A 21,298-nucleotide genomic window follows, 5' to 3' on the forward strand; every position below is an offset into this window, starting at 1 on the left:
CAGAGAAAGGCCGAGGAATTGTGTGATTGGTGAAATCATTATTGGAATTAGCATTTGATGACGGTTGTAGTGTTGTGGGAGAGGCTTAGTTTGATGTTTACGTTGATTCTTGATGATTGGTATGGAGTATTCGCCATGGCAAACATGGTGATGTATAGGGATAGGGAAACCAAGAAGCATGTTGATCTGTTTGTGTGGTATAGAGAGAATATTAGAGGCTTACTCGAGTGCTCCAAAGAAGATGAAGATTCAAGGGCCAGTAAACTGGCTTATTATTGACCCGAAGCTGGCTTTAGGATCAGGGAACACTATCTGTTGAGGTTCCAGGGTTTGTGGAGATTTTGGATTACAATTTCAATTTGTTTTCCTGTTGATGAATAAAGCTTGGGATCTATTCTCGTCTCCCTTACACGAATCAGCTGACTTGAATCTTGTTGCCAATGTAATTTATAGATTTAAAGATGATATGCTGAATTCTAATCAAGGTATGAAAGGAGAATTAAGCAGATAATGAAAAAGAGTATGATCTCAGGGGCTGCACAAAGGGGCGCACAAAGGGGCAAGCCTAAATACTTAATAAAGCCTTAATACTTAATTACTTAATACTTAATTAAATTACTTAATATTAATATTAGCCTTAATACTTAATTACTTAATACTTAATTAAAGCCTTAATACTAAACCCCGAGGTTAACCATAATGGGCCAAGGATTCCACCATTAACTAGTTACTGCTTGATCTCCCAGGGACCCCCCCAAAGGTAACCACAACTGCTTGCCACATTCAACTCGCAGGGAAAGCTCTCCTACTTATTCTAGTGGCACAGGGTAGACAAAAAACCTAACACCTCTCCCCCTTGTGGTCTAAAAGTGAGGATAACAAACACTAACCCCAATTACTAAATAAAATTATACACTAAACAACCTAAACACTTAAAATTTAAAAACAACCTATACCCCAAATAAAATAGAATTTTCTCTCACCTGCCAATATGCTGTAAAAATATCCAAATTAGATGGGGTCCTGCATGAGAGAAGGGGGAAACCAGACGCCCTACATCCAGAGATGAAAGGACATGCCTTTACTCGCTAACCAGTATCACCATACTGGTAGTGAGTAAAGGCATGTCTCATGCACTCATGCCCACCCAAGTGCATGGGCATGAATGCATACTCATGCCCACCCAAGGATGCCAAAACTGTTGTGGGTTTACCAAATAAAAACACTTAAAGATGAATTTTAGAAGCCCAGCATGCACCAAAATCAGCAGATATGCACACAAGTTGGGCCTCTGCATGCCCACTGAATTTTTAAAGCCACCCAGATGTGTATGTAACTCCCACTGAATGCACATCTCAAAAGTTTTTAAAAAAGGGGTGTGGTGTGGACGTGGTCTGGGCAGGGCATTGGGCATTGGGCATTTGAGGGTGTAGCCAAGAGATATATGTGTAAATACTTACATGCCTGGGTGTGATCTCAGATCCCTGCTGCATAAGTTTACTTCTGTTATGGAGGAGATATAAAAAGAGAGAGCCATTTCTGATGGGTTTAATGTATCTGGGGTAACTAGAGAGAGTGCAGACTATTAAAACAGGGAAGTGGGGTGGTGTTGGAGGTCATAACTCTTAACTGGCTGAACTGGTGAATAAACTAGTGAAACTGGCAATGGCATACATGCAAGTCCCTTTTATTTATTTATTTATTTATTTATTTATTTAGATAAAGTATGGATTATTCCAGGAGAGTGCAAGATTACCAGCAAAGCAATTCAGAAGCAATCTTAGAAAGCATTGTTTATACAACAGATTAAATCCAATTTACACACCAATGAACTAGTTTGTTTTCATAATATTTCCCTAATTGGGTGACATTTATGCAACTTCTTTTTAATAGGGTGGTATTATAATTTTATCTCATGTTCATGAAGATTGGATTCTTGTAAAACATATGATTTCTTGTAAATTGAGCCCAAAAGGCAAAACTAAAACTGATAGCAGAACTCAACATACTTTTTGATTTTTGGCCTACAGCATTTCAGCATATTTTGTCATGTCAGCAACCTTGAATAAATTCTATAAGTCTAATCAGTGTAAATTCAGATTACAGCAATCATAGCTTCTTAAGAAAACCTTTTCAAGGCTCATGGCCAATCAAAAGAACATGGAGTTGTAACGTTTTGTTTCTGTCTTTGATACCTGTGTATCATTTTAGATTTGAAGAGTTGATTTCTTTTAGTTAAAAGGGGTCTGATTCTGTATGGGACAGTATACTTGTAACAGCTGGCAACACTGCTTTAATTAATACTCAGTTTCAAAAATATTATTATGTGTTTGCATTAAGTGCATTTGTAGCTTTGCTGAAATGATGAGGGTAGATGGCTAGCCTGATAGCTCACATAAGTTATTCTGGGAGACTAAAGTCTCTGTACTTGGAAAGGATTGTAACATGATCAGTGCTTTTAACACTTATGAATAACATTTGCCTAGATTACAAAAAAGACATGGGTAAGAATCTATTATATTGTGTTGTGCTGGAGGTGGACCCTTGGGCCGAGGTGGGGTTGATGCAACCCATAAGTAGGACCTACGGGTCCTCACTGTCAGCAGGTGGAGTGGGCTGATGAACCAAAGCCAGCTGGAGCTTCACAAATACCAGCCTTCGTTCCCCACAGGTTGAGCCTTTGGGTGCCGGGACCAGCTGGACTTAGGTGGGCCTATGTATGTAGACGATGAGAAGATCAAGTTCAGCCCAGAGACAGCAAAAGAGAGATGGTACAGTCTTACACTCGGGTGCCAAAGGAACGAAGGCAGACGGGGGGAACCCGAGCAAGAGCAGGCCGAAGCCTGATTTGACCAAGCACAGGAAGTAAGCTGAAGAGGCGTCAAGGGACAGGCTTGAGTCAGGGCTAGCGACAATCTGGAAGTATTGGCAAGCAAGGCTGAGGTCTGATCAAGAAGATAATCAAGCATAGTCAAGAGATGCTGAAGTCTGGGTCTGGAGAGAGGCAACAGCGTAATCAGGCAATATAGAGGTCTGGGTCTGGAGAGAGGCAATGGCGTGGTCAGATGAAGCAGAGGTCCAGGCTTGGAGAGAGTCAATGGCATGGTCAGGCGAAGCAAAGTCAAAGTCCGTGTAGGCAATCCGAGGTAAGGTGTAAGGCAGGAACAGGAACCAAGATCCAGGAGACAGGAATCCAGGAGACAGGAACCAGGATGAAACGAGGAACAGGAACACAGGAGTGAGACAAATCTCTAAGGTGGCAATGAGTACTCGACCAGCGTGGATACCTGTTGCAAAGGCAAAGCTAGGGAGCAGAGCCTGCTCTTAAATACTGAAGCTCCGCTGAAGTCATCATCCGGGGCTGCGGCTTGGTTCCCGCCGCGGGCCCTACATAAGCATTTGTGATGCGCGTGTGCCTAGAGAGGGGTGCGGCACCGAGTAGCGGCATCTCTCTGCGGGCCATGCAGAGAGGCCCGATGTGGTGGCTGGACCAGGAACGCCAGGGACTGCAGCTGTGCCGGAGGCACCAGGGGAGGCCAGAGGATGGACTGGCAACCCACCGCCGCCAGAGAGGAGGAACTAGGAGCTGGAGTTACTGCAGAGAGGTGAGGGGGCCATGCCGCGGGTCTGCCATGGACGACACACTTAACATATTGTAGTAAATCATAGGACTGTCTCAAAGCAAAGAACAGAAGTAAGACTAAAGGAAAGGAAGAAAATAATACTAAAGGTATTGTCATTCTTAAGATTGTCATGATAGTAACAAGAAATAGGTCTACTTCCAGAGCTCTACTAGGTTCTTGCAGTCTGAATTAGTCAGAGTTGGAGACAGGATGCTGGGCTTGATGGACGTTGATCTGACCAGCATGGCATTTCTTATGTTCCGAACTTCAGAAGAGGAAGCAAGGCAGCATTGGTCCCAGCTGCTGAAGGAGGAGGAAATCAGTGTGCAACATGCGCCTGATAGAGAAAGCTGCTACCCTGCAGGGAAGGAGGGAGGAAAGCGGAGGCTGCTATCACTGGTGGGTTCAGGTGGGGAGAGGAATGAGGAGGCTGCTATCGTTGGTGAGTGTAGGGGGGGGGGGAAAGCATTATTAAATGTGCAAATGTGAAGAAGAGGGACAGAAGTGAGTGAGTGAGCATGTGAGGGAGTATATTTGGGAGAATGAACATGTATGAATATAAGAGTGAGTGTTAATGTGTGTGCATAAGAGAAAGTTTGTGCATACACAGTAACCCCTCCCCCTCGCTAATCTATTATAAGCTCTTATTAGTGACTGAAAATCAAACGTTCCCATGTAAGTGCAGTACTACTCCAAAAACTAGAGCAAATCTGTCCAAAGAGTGCCTAGGAACTTATCAGGGGAAGCTCTGGGTCCATGGAATCAAAGGCAGCACCGCAGGAACAAATTAAAATGGTTGCCATTCTCACCATCAACACGGTTTGCCTTGGCAGCAGGAGTTGCTTGTTCCCTTGCCCTGAAGCCTTTCCATGTGCAGAGCCCTTGTAACTCCCATAGTGCTGGCCCTTCTTAGCATAGCCACCATTGCATAGTTTCTCTGTTCCTGGAATGGCCACCTGTCAGCCAGAAATTCACATAACCCATCTGAAAACAGGCCAAACCTTGCCAAAGCCATCTGGAGAAAGAAACAGAATGGCTGTGCCATGGCTGCCCCCCACCACCCCATTCCCCACCTGCAATTGCTGACTGTTGCTTTATATTTTATGCAGCTTTATTAAAATAAACAAGCTTCTAAAATATAAAGGAAGAACTGAGGCAGAAAGGAGGGGGAAGGAGGCCAAAACCAGAAGAGGAGTCAAGACCTGCATGAGATGACCTCCTGTTCCCTCCTGCAACCCCTCAGTTCAACCAGGGCCTAGCAAGACCCCTGGAAGCCACCCAACCCAAGCCTCTCAACCAGGGATTGCCCCTCTTGGACCTTGCCTACCCAGGCCAACAAGTCAAACAACTTGTTGCCCATAAGTTGAGAACCTGCACTATAAGGAGATACAGCCAGAAGACTAATGCCCTGAGAGCAGATCAGAACCAGCTCTATCAGGGAAAAAACACCCAGAGACCAATGACCTGGGAGCTAAGAATCCTGTTACACCAGTTCAGACACATGCCACCATTTGCTGGCGATAGAGAATACTGGCAAAACTCCTTATACCAGTGATGAAGTTACTGGAAAGATTATGGATGTCTTGTCTTCATCTGCTAACAATCTTGTTTTTCTAAGGGACTGCAAAAGGGAAGTCATAACTTCAAGTTACTGCATGTAATGGAGTAAAACCAAGACTGGATAAATCTGTCCAAAAAATCTGGAACCAATTGGCAACCCTATCTTAATGTGCTAATTCAGGCTTTATTGCAAAGCGCACTATTTTTAGTGCATGCTAAATAGGCTTAACATGCACTCTAAGCATCATTGCATAGGTCCCTAAATGTTTCATTATATTTTACTGGCCAATAAATATATTTAAAAATATGACCCCACCCCCCAAAGTAGCACAAAAGAGATTCCCTTCAGAGAATTGTTCTATTATATATATTTTAATGAAAACATAAATATATTCTTAAGCCTTGTGAATATGATAAAGAGCAGGGGTCAAGTGAGGGAGAGAAACACTGGCTAAAACCTATTTTATTCTGTGGAAAAGCACCAGGCTAAACTACTTACTGCAATACAGCTGCAGTTTGATGTTTGTGTTGGTCATTTAGTAGTTGACAGATTTTATTACATTTCATAATGAGATTTTAATGTTCAAAGTAAAATGGCAAATAAAGCAGAAAAATGCACACACTTTTAGTTTCAATTAATGACCAGGAAATGGTACTAAGACATCAGTTTTCACACAACAGCAACTACTTCACTAAAGCAAGCAAGATCTCCCCCCTCCCCCAAGGTACTTTTTCAAAATTTCACCCATGAAAAATGTAATTATACTCCCACTCCTGCTGAAATATGTTAGCACTGTGTTTGCTTTCCTTTGGTCGCATGCTAAATGATCAAGGGATTCTCAAAGACTCAAGTTAATGCCAGGCGTACAGGAACAATGAGAACTAATTCTAACTTTTGAGGGGGGAGGGAGAGGAGGTATCTCCCATCAGCAATGCCTAATTGGTTTAATTTTTAAAAGTCTAAATATTTCATGTGATTAAAATTTTATGTTTTAGACTAAAAACTACTTTTCTCCTGTGTGTGGTTTTTTTTTTTTTATTTTATTTTTAACAGCATATTTCTGCTGTTCTTTTGGAAAGATGAACATTTACATGAATCAAAAAAAAATGGCATTGGGAGGAATGCATAGCAGTTTAACAGTTTATTCTTTTCTTACAAGCAGGCACAGAGTCTGTAGCTTTTCTCTGTTTTGGGAAGTTTTTGGACTTTGCCATCCAAGGTCCGAGGAGTTTTGATCAGCAAAGAGACCGAGACCTGGCCTTTTTGCCAAGAGCCCACTATCAGTCACCCAGGAGTGTGGATTTTGAAAAATGTCCCTACTCCATAGGGGTTACTGACTCAGAGAACAGCAAAGTGAGAACAGGCACTATGAACTTTTCTGTTTTATTCTGAACACCTACTCTAGAGAGTATCTACCAGCTGAGCCAACTGACTGAGTACCAACTGAGAGAGAGAGTGAAAAGACTGAAAGTAGATTCCCACTCTCCTGCATGTCTAGGGCCCGGGAGATTAAACTTCCCCCACATCAAGAGAATTCACGCCCCCTGGTGAAAGGACTGGTGGAAGAAAACTGGACTTAGTCCCGAGAGTGAGTATGTCCCCTGCACCAATTCAGCCCTAAAACCAAAGGGAGGGGTGGGGGGGGCTACACAAATAAACAGGTGCCAAACATAAAAGAGCTGACAGAGTCCACCCGAGGGGGGCTCCTGCTAGGTTGCTACTGAACCTAAGAATGCCCCGACATGGTAATCTGGCATGGAAATGTTACATAAGGTTTTGGAGGCATATCTGGTGAGAGCACCCTTCAGGTAGACTCTGCTGGTCCTTGTGTGCGTACTGTCTGGTACCTCCACCTGGAGAAGAAGGTGTTGTAGGTGGGATTTCCCTCCCTTCATTCAAAAAAAAAAAAAAACAGATGAGACTGAAAGCAGCGGTACAAGTTTTATTAGACTATATGACTACATATATTTTTACAACAGCATATTTATTTAATTGTGGGTATTACCAACTGTACAAATTCTTACAAGTATCAACCAGCACATTTAAGAACTAGGGGATGTTAGCCCCTGCAAAAATACCACCATATATGTCGTGGACCAGAAGTGGACCTAGAGCAGCTGATAGTCAGGACCATGGCAGCCAAATAGAATTAGGAGGCAGAGGCAGAGGCAGACAGGCAAGGTTGAGATAGACAGAGTTCATGCAGTATCAGAGGGCAAGCTGAGGTTAGAGCAAGCGAAGTTTAAATTCAGTTGATAGGCAAACAAGAAGTTTTTACAGGCAGCAGACAAAGCAGAGTCAAGTGTCAGGCCGGGTCAAAGGTGAAAACAGCAACAAGAACAGCAATGCACAAGAACACCGCAAACCAAAACTTGTTGCTCGGGCATCAGCTCAGCTTCATTTATAGGAAAGCAGTGATGATGTCATCAAGGTGCACCCACAAGAAATCCTGTGCACTGGGCCTATAAAACTTCTGAGTTGGTAAGGCTCCTTAGTAGAGATGTGAATCGGAACCAGAATCGGTTCCGATTCACATCGTTAATTTTTTCTAGTGAGGTCCGATTGCGTTTTTGTTTATCGGCTGCGCCCGAGCCGATAAACAAAAAACCCACCCGACCCTTTAAAATTGACCCCTTAGCTTCCCCTACCCTCCCGAACCCCCCCAAAACTTTTTACAAATACCTGGTGATCTAGCGGAAGTCCCGGGAGCGATCTCCCGGTCTCGGGCCGTCGGCTGCGCTAATAAAAATGGCGCAGATGGCCCTTTGCCCTTACCATGTGACAAGGTATCCGTGCCATTGGCCGGCCCCTGTCACATGGTAGGAGCACTGGATGGCCGGCGCCATCTTTAAAAATGGCACGGGCCATGGCCGGCACCATCTTTAAAAATGGCGCCGGCAATCCAGTGCTCCTACCTCTAGGGAGGGATAAAAGATTGCTCGTTTTCTTTATTGAGAAAAATATAAAAAATTGCTTCTTGGTCTTTTTCCCTTTTTGGGAAGAGGAATGTATTCAAATTTAATAAAGGTGCTTGTTGCGGCCCCGGGTCATGCCCCGGGTCCCCCACTTCCCTCAAGGCCGGCCCGGGCCGCCGCGGATCCGATTAGGCCTGTTTGGGTCTCTGCCGCGGCTCTCCCTCCTCAAGGGAGATGCCGGTGTTTCGCCACAGCTGGCCCTGCCCCCTAGGCGCATGCACACAGGGGCTGGGGATTTAAAGGGGCCAGCGCGGAAAACCTCAGGACTGCCCCTGGATGACGTCAGACGCTCTGGCTTATTTAAGCTCTGCATCCTGGTTCCTTCCTTGCCTTGCAACAAGGTTCTTCAGCTTGTCCGAGTGCTAGTTGCCGCTGTATCCTTGGATTGCTTTTGTCTTTGACCCAGCTTGCTTCCTGACCTGTCTCTAGCTTCTGCTCATTGGTTGTGGTATCGACGTCTGTCTTCTGGATTTTGACCTGGCTCCGTTCCACGACTTCGTCTTCTGTTCCTGGCTTGGTATTGACTTCTGACCTTTGGCTTCCAACCTGGCTCCCTCCACGACTCCGTCTTCTGCTTCGTCACTGGCTTTGGTGTGGATCTCTGACTCCTGGCATCTGACCCAGCTTCGCTCCTGGACTCCGACTGCGGCTTCTTCCTCACCTCAGGTATCTGGTACTTGCTGGCCCAGAGGATTTTCCTAAGTCCCAGCGGCTTGGGCTCTCACGGGCTCCTCCCGGGGGAGCTGCGGGCTTCCGAGGGTGAAGACTCTTCATCTACTTGGGTCCAGTCCTCATCCATCTCTTCAGCCGCTGCCTGGGTCCTTGGTCACATAGGACTCTACCTAAGTCCAAGAGGTCCGGGTCCCTATGGGCTCCTCCTGGGGGGACCTCGGACTTCCAGTGGTGAAGCCTCCTCTGAGTCTCTTCCGAGCCGCCTCCTGGCTGGGACGCTTGCTGTAGTCTTCCATAGCATACCATACACTGTCCCAACCGGCCCAAGGGTCCACGATAGTAACATATTTAATGGAAGCATCTAGCTCATCTAGCAATAAGATTGCTTGGCCAGGCAAGAGGTCTGGAAGATATGAAGAACAGCTAAGGGAGAACTGTTTGAGACTAAGTACAGTCTCTTACTTTATCTTCTTTGCCATTCCAGTGGATGGCTTTAATATCATGTTTTCACACCAATGTGTTTCTGTGCTATGTAACAGACACAAAGTAATTATTATTGTGTTTGGTTGTAATGGATAAATGACAAAACTCTCTTCTATAAAAATTGAAAAAAATTGTTTGAATAAGTCATAAAAGTGCCCTTGGATTTATTTCAACTGATTTCCATGTAAAACCTTTTGTTTTGTAGGTTGGTTGCCAACTGCCATGTCAGTGCTTTATGGATCTGTATTTCTAGAAGCTGCCACAAAAAGGTGTGATATTAGCAGATTAATGTTCTTTTCTCTCCCCAGGAATTGGAGGAATCTCTTCCAGGTTTTTCTCATTTGGAGTTGATTGAGTCATCTGTTGTCCAGCCCCAAAACTCCAAAGTAGTCACCTTCCCCTCTGGAGGTGAAATTAATGCATTGTGTACAATGGTACTGTATTTTACTCATAGGATGGTAAGAGCATCCTCTAGCATTTAAGGTTGGTAGCCGCACCTGCTGTAACCAGCAGTGGCAGGCTGGCCTGTTTCAGTCACTTTGTCATTCTCTATCCAATTCTGATGGATAATTCTTGGTGTGTCTGTCTAACTTTTCCTTTGGCAGGAAAGAGTCATAGAAACATAGAAACATAGAAATGACGGCAGAAGAAGACCAAACGGCCCATCCAGTCTGCCCAGCAAGCTTCACATTTTTTTCTCATACTTATCTGTTTCTCTTAGCTCTTTGGTTCTATTTCCCTTCCACCCCCACCATTAATGTAGAGAGCAGTGATGGAGCTGCAACCAAGTGAAATATCAAGCTTGATTAGTTAGGGGTAGTAGGGGTAGTAACCGCCGCAATAAGCAAGCTACACCCATGTTTATTTGTTTTACCCAGACTGTGTTATTCAGCCCTTATTGGTTGTTTTTCTTCTCCCCTGCCGTTGAAGCAGGGAGCTATGCTGGATATGCGTGTAGTATCAGTTTTTCTTCTCCCCTGCCGTTGAAGTATAGAGCTATGCTGGATATGCGTGAAGTATTAGTTTTTCTTCTCCCCTGCGGTTGAAGCAGGATATGCATTGAAAGTGAAGTATCAGGCTTATTTGGTTTGGGGTAGTAACCGCCGTAACAAGCCAGCTACTCCCCGCTTTGTGAGTGCGAATCCTTTTTTCTTCTCCCCTGCCGTTGAAGCAGAGAGCTATGCTGGATATGCGTGAAGTATCAGTTTTTCTTCTCCCCTGCCGTTGAAGCAGAGAGCTATGCGTGAAGTATCAGTTTTTCTTCTCCCCTGCCGTTGAAGCAGAGAGCTATGCTGGATATGTATTGAAAGTGAAGTATCAGGCTTATTTGGTTTGGGGTAGTAACCGCCGTAACAAGCCAGCTACTCCCCACTTTGTGAGTGCGAATCCTTTTTTCCACATTTCCTCTTGCTGTTGTAGCTTAGAGTGATGTTGGAGTCACAGTAACCATGTGTATGTTTATTGAATAAGGGTATTATCTCCAGGCAGTAGCCGTCATTCTGGCGAGCCACCCACTCTTTATTGACGGCCTCTTGATTTTATGGATCCACAGTGTTTATCCCACGCCCCTTTGAAGTCCTTCACAGTTCTGGTCTTCACCACTTCCTTCGGAAGGGCATTCCAGGCATCCACCACCCTCTCCGTGAAGAAATACTTCCTGACATTGGTTCTGAATCTTCCTCCCTGGAGCTTCAAATGGTGACCCCTGGTTCTGCTGATTTTTTTCCTATGGAAAAGGTTTGTCGTTGTCATTGGATCATTAAAACCTTTCAAGTATCTGAAAGTCTGTATCATATCACCTCTGCTCCTCCTTTCCTCCAGGGTGTACATATTTAGATTCTTCAATCTCTCCTCATAAGTCATTTGATGAAGACCTTCCACCTTTTTGGTCACCCTTCTCTGGACCGCCTCCATCTTGTCTCTGTCTCTTCGGAGATACGGTCTCCAGAACTGAACACAATACTCCAGGTGAGGTCTCACCAAGGACCTGTACAAGGGGATAATCACTTCCCTTTTCTTACTCGATATTCCTCTCTCTATGCAGCCCAGCATTCTTCTGGCTTTAGCTATCGCCTTGTCACATTGTTTCGCCGACTTCAGATCATTAGACACCATCACCCCAAGGTCTCTCTCCTGCTCCGTGCACATCAGCCTTTCTCCCCCCATCGAATACAGTTCATTCGGATTTCCACTCCCCATATGCATGACTTTGCACTTCTTGGCATTGAATGTCAGCTGCCATGTCTTCGACCACTCTTCCATCTTCCTTAAATCCCGTCTCATTCTCTCCACTCCTTCCGACGTGTCCACTCTGTTGCAGATCTTAGTGTCATCCGCAAAAAGACATACCTTACCTTCTATCCCTTCCGCAATGTCGCTCACAAAGATATTGAAAAGGACCGGTCCCAACACCGATCCCTGCGGTACACCGCTTAAAACCGCTCTCTCTTCAGAGAGAGTTCCATTTACCATCACACATTGTCTTCTGTCCATCAACCAGTTTGCAATCCAGGCCACCACCTCGGCACTCACTCCTAAGCTTCTCATTTTATTCACCAGTCTCCTGTGCGGGACAGTGTCAAAAGCTTTGCTGAAATCCAAGTAGATGACATCGAGTGCTCTTCCTCGATCCAATTCCTTGGTTACCCAGTCAAAAAAGTCAATCAGATTTGTCTGACAGGATCTTCCAATGGTGAATCCATGCTGCCTCTGGTCCAGCAATTCTCCCGACTGTAGATAGTTCACTATTCTCTCTTTCAACAGTGACTCCATTACTTTTCCCACCACCGAAGTGAGGCTAACCGGTCTGTAGTTACCAGCCTCTTCTCTGTTCCCACTCTTGTGAAGCGGGACCACCACCGCTCTCCTCCAATCATTCGGCACCACTCCCGTTTCTAGGGATCTATTGAATAGGTCACGCAGCGGACCTGCCAGCACATCTCTGAGCTCCCTCAGTATTCTGGGATGAACTTCATCAGGCCCCATGGCTTTGTCCACTTTCAGTTTCACCAGCTCTTCCCATACATTTTCTACTGTAAATGGAGTTACATCTACTCCATTCCCCTCCAGTTTCTTGTTAACTAGTGTCGGTCCTTCTCCAGGGTCCTCTTTAGTGAACACAGAACTGAAGTATTCATTTAATATTTCTGCCATTTCTTCGTCTCTCTCCACGCATTGATCCTTTCCACCTTTCAATTTCACTATACCATTTTGAACTTTTCTCTTTTCACTGATATATCTGAAAAATGTTTTGTTACCACTCTTTACCTCTTTGGCAATCCTCTCTTCCGCTTGACTTTTTGCCATCTTGATTAATTTCTTCGTCTGTGGTCAATGTATGTTAGTTTCTATACCAGGTGTAGAGCCTACTTGGGTTTGGGTCCAGCCCAGGTAGAATTGGCTGCCTTGCTTTCCTGGGATTTTCATGTATGAAGACTTAATTATGTTGAAGTATACTGCAGTGCAATATGGTATGTTTGTCTAATGTAAGTACTGCTATAAATCTGTGCATGAGTCTCCACGCCTGTGCCCAGATTTGAATAAGTGGGAGGAGGGTGTAATGGAAGCCATGGCCATGCTACCATTAAGTCCTGGGTTCTTCTGTATCATCTAGGTCAGTGCAGGTTAGTCTGTAAGGGGAAGTGTCATTCAAATACAGTCTCTTCCTTTGAGGGTGCCGGCGTGGCCTTCCCCCTGGGAAATGTTTTATAGCAGTGATCTGCCTAGAGCTCTGTGGGCAGTGTGAGATGATTTTTTAAGTTAGTGGAGGTATAGAAGAGTTTTTACCTTGGTTTGAATTTTTGGGCCTGCTCTTAAAACTTCAGCTAGGTTGGGGATCTGCCTTTCCTATCCACTCCCTGATGGGTAAGATTTCCATCCAAGGAATATTTTGGGTTTAAAGAGACTTTAATTTGTAGGAAACCTGGTGAGACCCTGTGCACCACTTGGACTCAGTGAACCAGGAGCTCTGTTGTTTGGGGCTGTACAGGCTAGGGAAGACCTGCCCCTCTTCATCCTCAACAAGGCTGGAGGAAGGTCGTAACCTGGTGCCAGGACCTTCTGGTGGTAACTTCATTTTTGGGAAGAAAAAATTGCTTTGAAAAGATCTGTGACGAGTGTTTAGCTGCCCCTCTTCCTACCTGTCCAAAGGACACTGGAGTTGGTGTTTCAGCTGGATTCCTCTGGATTTTGTTGCCAGAGGATGTGGTTAGTGCAGTTAGTGTAGCTGGGTTCAAAAAAGGTTTGGATAAGTTCTTAGAGGAGAAGTCCATTACCTGCTATTAATCAAGTTGACTTAGGGAATAGCCACTGCTATTAATTGCATCAGTAGCATGGGATCTTCTTAGTGTTTGGGTAATTGCCAGGTTCTTGTGGCCTGGTTTTGGCCTCTGTTGGAAACAGGATGCTGGGCTTGATGGACCCTTGGTCTGACCCAGCATGGCAATTTCTTATGTTCTTATGATCTATAAGGGATCCAAGTACCAAGAGAGTCTAAGAGAACTGCTACATAGGAGTAACAAACTAATTGAGAACACCGAGGACACCACACAGACAGAAGTCTTCACCCCATGGGGAGAGAGAATATCTAAGCTCTCTGTACAGACAGGACAGTTACATTTTTCATGAGTTTGGAAGGGGTTTCCCACCCACCAAGGGATTCCTTGCCCATCTGGGAACACTATTTTTCCATATCTTGGAGGGTAGAAGTTCCTTTTCCTGGTTTTAAAATATTCCTGCACAGACAGAGGAAAACAATTGTGATTACAACTAAGAATTTTGTGGTATTGCAGTTTAATGTATTTGTGCCATAATCCAACAGTGATTCAACAGTAAAGATTTTATTTTTGTACACTAACCAAGTGACTCCTGAGTATTTCTTTGGCACCTACTGCACTCAACATGACAAGTCTCCGTCTCCCAAGGGAACACTGAAGAAAAAGGGTAGTGTATGAAGGACACCCCTGCTACTCTGCGCCATGAAAGTAGAACTTTCCCCCCACCAACAATGGATCCTGACCCTGGGGGAAAGGGAAACATGTTAGAGCTAGCCAGGAGTAAATCCAGCCCCGAACCGACAATAAAAACTTTTATGGCTCCACCAGAGCATAGTAAGCACCCCAGGGTAGGGTTACATAAGGGTGGCCAACTGCCTGGTTTTGAACTAGTCAGTCCAGTTTTTGAGTCATTTGGCCGGTTATAGAGCATTGTAATCTTCATCAAGTATGGCCAGCCAAGCATGTCCCCAGGCTGAAGGAGACTGGCCAGTGCCCAAACTCATTCAACCGAGCATAATACTCTGCTTCCTGCTCCAGTCCTTCTCCTCCCAGGCAAAATGCCAGGAACAAGAGGGCTGGCTTAACTGCAGTCACCGTGAAACTATAGTGCTGTTTTGATCTGGCAGGTTTGTTATATAGGCTCTGATTTTCTCTTTTTGCAAGGTTTTGAGTTACTTCACAAAGTGTCTGGTACTGAAGGGAGTCAGTGTCACTGTTCCTGAGGTGACACTAAACTACTAATAAGGAAACTTATTTGACATTTTTTAATGTGAGTAGTAAGGGGAAAACATCTTAGTTCATCCCAGCCAGCCATTTTAGAGATTACCTTCAAACAATGCAGTATGGATTTATTTTAAGTTATAAATGTATGTATTTCCTGATTTGACTTTATGCTACTTTGAGTGGAAGACAGGGTTCCTAGATTAATATCAGTGGCCTCCCCTGAAACCAATGATATGGGTGATGTTTTTGCAAATGATGCTGTATACCATTGTTTTTATGACCTTTATAATATGGGCAATTTTCCCTAGATTTTATTTTATTTATTTATTTATTGTTTTTGTTATACCGAGTTTCATGATAGGCATCACATCAACCCGGTTTACAAATAACAAGGAGTGTAAAGCATAACGTAACGTAAAAAACAATATTTTCAATAAGAACCTTGAACTTTAAATACAGTGAATCAGAAAAAGGGAGAGGGAAAGTTACAAAAAACAAGGAAAATAAACTTGGGATGGAAGGGGAGAAATTGAACAGCACAATATTTACATTTCAGCCTATTGATACATTAGAATAGCAAGTGAAAAAATAAGACTATAAAACGGTACATAGGTAATCAAATGAATAAATATGACACAGTTGTGAATGGTAATAGTATGATAAATATTCAGCAGGAATTAGTGAGAGAGGGTTTGAGGTTGGTTGTAATGGCAGTGCCAAAAGTTCTGTATAATGACACTGTCAAAAAGTTTTAGTTATCTGTAAACCGATACGATGTGCAAACGGCTATCGGTATATAAAAACCTATAAATAAATAAATAAATAAATAAATTCCATTATTGCATACGAGTTAGTGCTAGTGAGAGGAGGTTTTTTCTTACGTACCAACATTAATGTTTCTAGTACTATAGAAAACTGGTGGTAGTTGTACTTTAGTTCATCCTCTGTGTTCCCATAGTTTACAGCGTCACTGTGTAGGGTACAAAGTCAACAAAGGTTGATATTGTTGATTTGGACTTGAGTAGCAGTTTTCTTATTTCTGAGAGCTCTTCAAGTTCCTTTGTCATCAGCTGAAGTGCATATGTACAGTTAATAGCTTCTGGGTATTTACTTGGGCCTGACCTCAAACGCTGTACCTGTCCATTCAGACCTTAGGTCCTTACAAGGGCTTGACCTCTAACACTATGCCTGTCCATCCAGGCCTTATGTCCCTACAAGGGCCTGACCTCTAATGCTGTGCCTGTCCATCCACTGTCCATAAGAACATAAGAACTTGCCATGCTGGGTCAGACCAAGGGTCCATCAAGCCCAGCATCCTGTTTCCAACAGAGGCCAAAACCAGGCCACAAGAACCTGGCAATTACCCAAACACTAAGAAGATCCCATGCTACTGATGCAATTAATAGCAGTGGCGATTCCCTAAGTAAAATTGATTAATAGCCATTAATGGACTTCTCCAAGAACTTATCCAAACCATTTTTGAACCCAGCTACACTAACTGCACTAACCACATCCTCTGGCAACAAATTCCAGAGCTTTATTGTGCGTTGAGTGAAAAAGAATTTTCTCCGATTAGTCTTAAATGTGCTACTTGCTAACTTCATGGAATGCCTTATGTCCCTACAAGGGCTTGACCTCTAATGCTGTGCCTGTCCATCCAGGCCTTACATCCTTACAAGGGCTTGACCTCAAATGCTGTGCCTGTCCATCCAGGCCTTACGTCCCTACAAGAGCTTTACCTCTAACACTATGCCTGTCCATCCAGGCCTTACGTCCCTACAAGGGCCTGACCTCTAATGCTGTACCTGTCCATCCACTGTGCAGGCCTTACATCCCTACAAGGGCTTGACCTCTAATGCTGTGCCTGTCCATCCAGGGTTTACATCCCTACAAGGGCCTGACCTCTAATGCTATGCCTGTCCATCCACTGTCCAGGCCTTACATCCCTACAAGGGCTTGACCTCTAATGCTATGCCTGTCCATCCAGGGTTTACATCCCTACAAGGGCCTGACCTCTAATGCTATGCCAGTCCATCCACTGTCCAGGCCTTACATCCCTACTAGGGCATGACCTCTAATGCTGTGCCTGTCCATCCAGGCCTTACTTCCCTACAAGGGCTTGACCTCAAACGCTGTGCCTGTCCGTCCAGGCCTTAGGTCCCTACAAGGGCCTGACCTCTAACGCTGTGCCTGTCTGTCCACTGTACAGGTCTTATGTTCCTATAAGGACTTGACCTCAAACGCTGTGCCTGTCTGTCCAGCTTGGAGCTTGGATATTTCATATGCACAATAGTTTTCATGACATTCATAATATGGGCAATTTTCCCTAGATGTTTCTTAGGTGCCAACATTAATGTTTCTAGTACTATAGAAAACTAATGGTAGTTGTACTCTAGTTCATCCTCTGTGTTTCCTTAGTTCACAGAGGCACTGTAGGGTACAAAGTGAACATAGGTTGATATTGTAGATTTGGACTTGAGTAGCAGTTTTCTTATTTCTGAGAGCTCTTCAATTTCCTTTGTCATCAGCTGAAGTGCATAAGTACAGTTAATAGCTTCTGGATATTCACTAGACTCCAACGGAACCACCACACACTAGGTGCCATCCCATTCTAGGGAGCCCCTTCCTGCGCAATGGAAAGGGAACTCTCCCTGGGTGTAGCCAGCCTATTTCTTAGCACCCGTTGACCCATGTTCAACCACTGTTCACATGGAAACCTCCTCCATATCGACTCACCACGCTTGAAGGCTCGTGCTCTACTCTAGAGGCCAACCCATTCTAGGGAGCCGTTCCTGAGCAATGGAACTCTCCCTGGGTGTAGCCAGCCTATTTCTTAGCACCCGTTGACCCATGTTGAACCGCTGTTCACATGGAAACCTCCTCAACGTCGACTCGCCATGCTTGAAGGCGTGTGCTCCACTCTAGGGGCCAACTCATTTCAGGGAGCCCTTTCCTGTGCAAAGAAAAGAGAACGCTTCCCGGGTGTAGCCAGCCTATCTCTTAACAGCCGCTGACCCATGTTGAACTGCTGTTAACATGAAAAGCTCCTCCGCCTCGGCCTTCAAAATTCTCATTTGTATATCTGCTATGTCCACCAGATTTTAAAAGACCAGTGAGAGCTCACTAGATGCCAACGGAAACACCCCACTCTAGGGGCGAACCCATTCTAGGGAGCCCTTTCCTGCGCAAAGGAAAGGGAACTCTCCCTGGGTCCAGCCTGTCTTGCCCCTATCAAATCCACAGGGACCGGACTACCTCCGCTCTGCCAGCCTGTCTTGCCCCTATCAAAACCACAGGGACCAGACTACCTCCGCTCTGCCAGCCTGTCTTGCCCCTATCAACTTTCTGCCACTCTGCCTTGCTGCCATACACCAGACGACTCACTCTGCTCCTTGTGGTGTTTTTGCCACTATCATGGTTCCTCAGTGTGTTGCTGCTAGTCTTTCTGCTGCTTTGTCCCTTTATCGACGCCTTGTGGTTTTAATCACAACCTTTGTAATAATCTAAATAACCACCAATACTAGAATGGCTGTACCCCAACATCCATCTCTGACGTCCCTATGGCCTTTTTGGATGCTACCCCATCATCACCAGCCCGCTTCACTGATTCATCAGGTCTGTGGGAAGAGATAGCATTATATACATGATTGCAAATTTAATAATTGCCAATAACTATCATCATATCACATGTTAAATTACATATCTATATATAGCAGTTGAGACTATACTCTTATGGTTTATTCTTGTTGATTCTAAACAGTCTTATGTCCATTTGATTACTACTAGCTCTACACACTATACTTGAAGGCCTCGGTGAGCCCCTAATTTGTAACCTGCTAGACCAACCTGGCTACTGCTCTTATTCTTTTCATCCTTACTTTCAAATTATAGCCCGATATTATCAACCCAGTTACTCCAATCACCTGCAATATTGCTAGGTTGTGCTTCTATTGCCTCTTCACTTTTTTTCAAGGACCTCTGTGCTTTTTCCATGCTTACTTGATGTCTTTTACTGTTTCAGCCTCCACCATCTGTTGGGAGAGAACATTTCACATATCCAGAACTTTTTCCATGGAAAAAGTATTTCCTGACATTGCTCCTGAGTTGGAGAAGAAATGAATGTGACAGTTTGACTTTAAATGGGAGTGAACCTGGTTCAGCCCAGATTTGCTCATTATTTCTGAGGACGTCAAGCTGAGTCAGAACCAGATGCTTTGATTAAGTCTGGCTCAGACGTTCTAAGTCTCGCCCATTTCTAACTTTACCTAGGTAATGTATATAGTATAAATAAAATCTGATTGACATTTTCACATCACTAGTAGTCAAACAGGTTTCTTATACATACAAGAGTTACTATAAAAATCTTTGACAAGGCTCCAACTATATGGCTCCATAGCTCAGGGGTTAGAGCACTGGTCTTGTAAACCAGGGGTCGTGAGTTCAAATCTCACTGGGGCCTTGTAATTTTTTTAAGCTAAATTAATTAAGAAGAATAAAACAGGAAAGATCATAATTCCTCTATATCACTCCACAAATAGGAGAAAATACATTTTTACCCAATGCATAATTAAACTCTGGAATTTGTTGCTGGAGTAAGTGGTAAAAGATGTTAGTGTAGCTGGATTTAAAAAAGATTTGGGCAAGTCCCTAGAAGAAAAGTCCATAAATCATAATTAAGGTGGACTTGGAGAAATCCACTGCTTGTCCCTAGGATCAGCATGGAACCTACTGAACTGAGGAATCCTGCCAATCCTGGCCAATCCTGCCAATCCTGGCCAATACTTGTGACCTGGATTGGCCACTGTTAGAAACAGGATGCAGGGCTTAATGGACCTTTTGTCTAACCCAGCATGGTAAAAATTATGTTCTTATGATGTATGCTCTGACTAGAGTGTTATGTTCATCTCAGGATGAACTGCTCTGTATTCCCATTTATTAGAAGCTTGGCTTCAGAGAACAAGGCTAAGGGATTTTTTGCTGGTGACCCCCATGCTATGGAATAATCTCCAGCAAGATTGTTGTGGTCAAAAAGAGTCTCTTCTTTCAAATATCAATCAAGACTTTATTCTATATAGCATTTCAGGTAGTCTAATGGGGGTAGGAAGTAGATAGTGATGAGCTATGGCAAATAGTTATTTGTTTTATTGTTTGATTTTATTTGATCAGTATTATTAAGGAATATTCAGTATATTATATATGATGATATATTTTTATTTAATTATAGTATTTTTCAATTATTGATTTAGTTATTTTATTTACATATTTCTGATGGTTTAATATGTTGCTATTTTATTTTATATTGTACTAGCAGTACCCCGCCACACGTTGCAGTGGGAGAGGCAGGTTCTTTTCCCTCCCTCCCCCTTCCCCTTGCTCATTTACCTCAGTCACTCATCCTCCTCCCTCTTGGTCACTCACCCCCCCCCCTTCCCTCCCCTGTCCCCACTCCAACTCTCTCCCCCTCATTCTCCCTCCCCTCACTGTCACCTCCCCCCACCTACTGCCTACCCTTCAGATCAGAAAACTTTTGTCTTTCTATTTCTGTGGGAACCCCCCACCCCAAAAAAAAACAAACCAATCCCAATCCTTTAAATCAAATAATAACCCCTCCTCCTGCCCCCCCCCCCCCAAGACCTGGGAAATTAAAATTGGTGCTACATGTTGTCTGTCCCTAGGCATCTGTGCGCGTTATGTAGCCAAATAGGGGAGTGCCTAACCACATTTGCACTTCCAAATTTGTTTTGTGGTCTGGGGAGGGCTATTTTGGTGTGTTCCCGAGATCATGCAAGTTTAGTGTATGTATTTGTGTGTGAACCTCCCCCTTCCCCCAAAAAACAACCCTATGAGAAACGTTCTCTTAAACTAACCACCCCACACTCTCCTGCCCCCCCTCCCCCAGCCCTGCGAAAAACAGTAGCCCACCCCCTGCCCCCCAGAGTTGCCGAATGAATGAAACCTGCCCCCCCCCTCGTGACCCCTCCCCAAGATGTCCGCAATAAATTAATTACCACCCTCCAGACCCCCCGAGACCTGATAAAAATGTCAGTCGGTGGAGCGGGCGTTCAGGAGCAGTCCGGGAGCGATGTATTGGCGTTGGTCCATCGGCTGCGAGCACTGAAACGGGTTCCGACGGCCCTTTGCCCTTACTATGTCAGTGGGGTGGAGCAATGGCAGCGGTAGGTCCTCTGACATAGTAAGGGCAAAAGGCCGCCGGCTGCCAGTCCTGAAAATGGCACCGAGGGGCCCTCGCCCTTACTATGTCACATGGGCTACTGCCGCCATTGGTGTCCCCGAGTGGCATAGTAAGGGAAAGGGCCGTCGGCGCCATGTTGATTTCTGGTAGCCGACGGCCGTAGTGCAGGAGGTGTGTCCCGGACCGGTCCCTGGCCCCCCGCTGGAGCCTCCCGGACTTCTGTCAGGTTTTGTGTGTGTTGTGAGGGCCTGGGAAGTAAATAAATTTGGCATGTGTGTGGGGGGGGGTGTGAG

General features: G+C 44.7%; 1 non-coding gene across 1 annotated transcript; it reads left to right on the top strand.

Annotated features, from left to right (window-relative positions):
• Positions 1-19,198: 19,198 nt before the first annotated feature.
• Positions 19,199-19,271, top strand: TRNAT-UGU. The gene has a single exon. It is a non-coding gene; the product is annotated as a tRNA-Thr (tRNA).
• Positions 19,272-21,298: the final 2,027 nt, after the last annotated feature.

Source organism: Rhinatrema bivittatum, chromosome 2 (genome assembly GCF_901001135.1).
Source record: "Rhinatrema bivittatum chromosome 2, aRhiBiv1.1, whole genome shotgun sequence".
Taxonomy (NCBI): Eukaryota; Metazoa; Chordata; class Amphibia; order Gymnophiona; family Rhinatrematidae; genus Rhinatrema; species Rhinatrema bivittatum.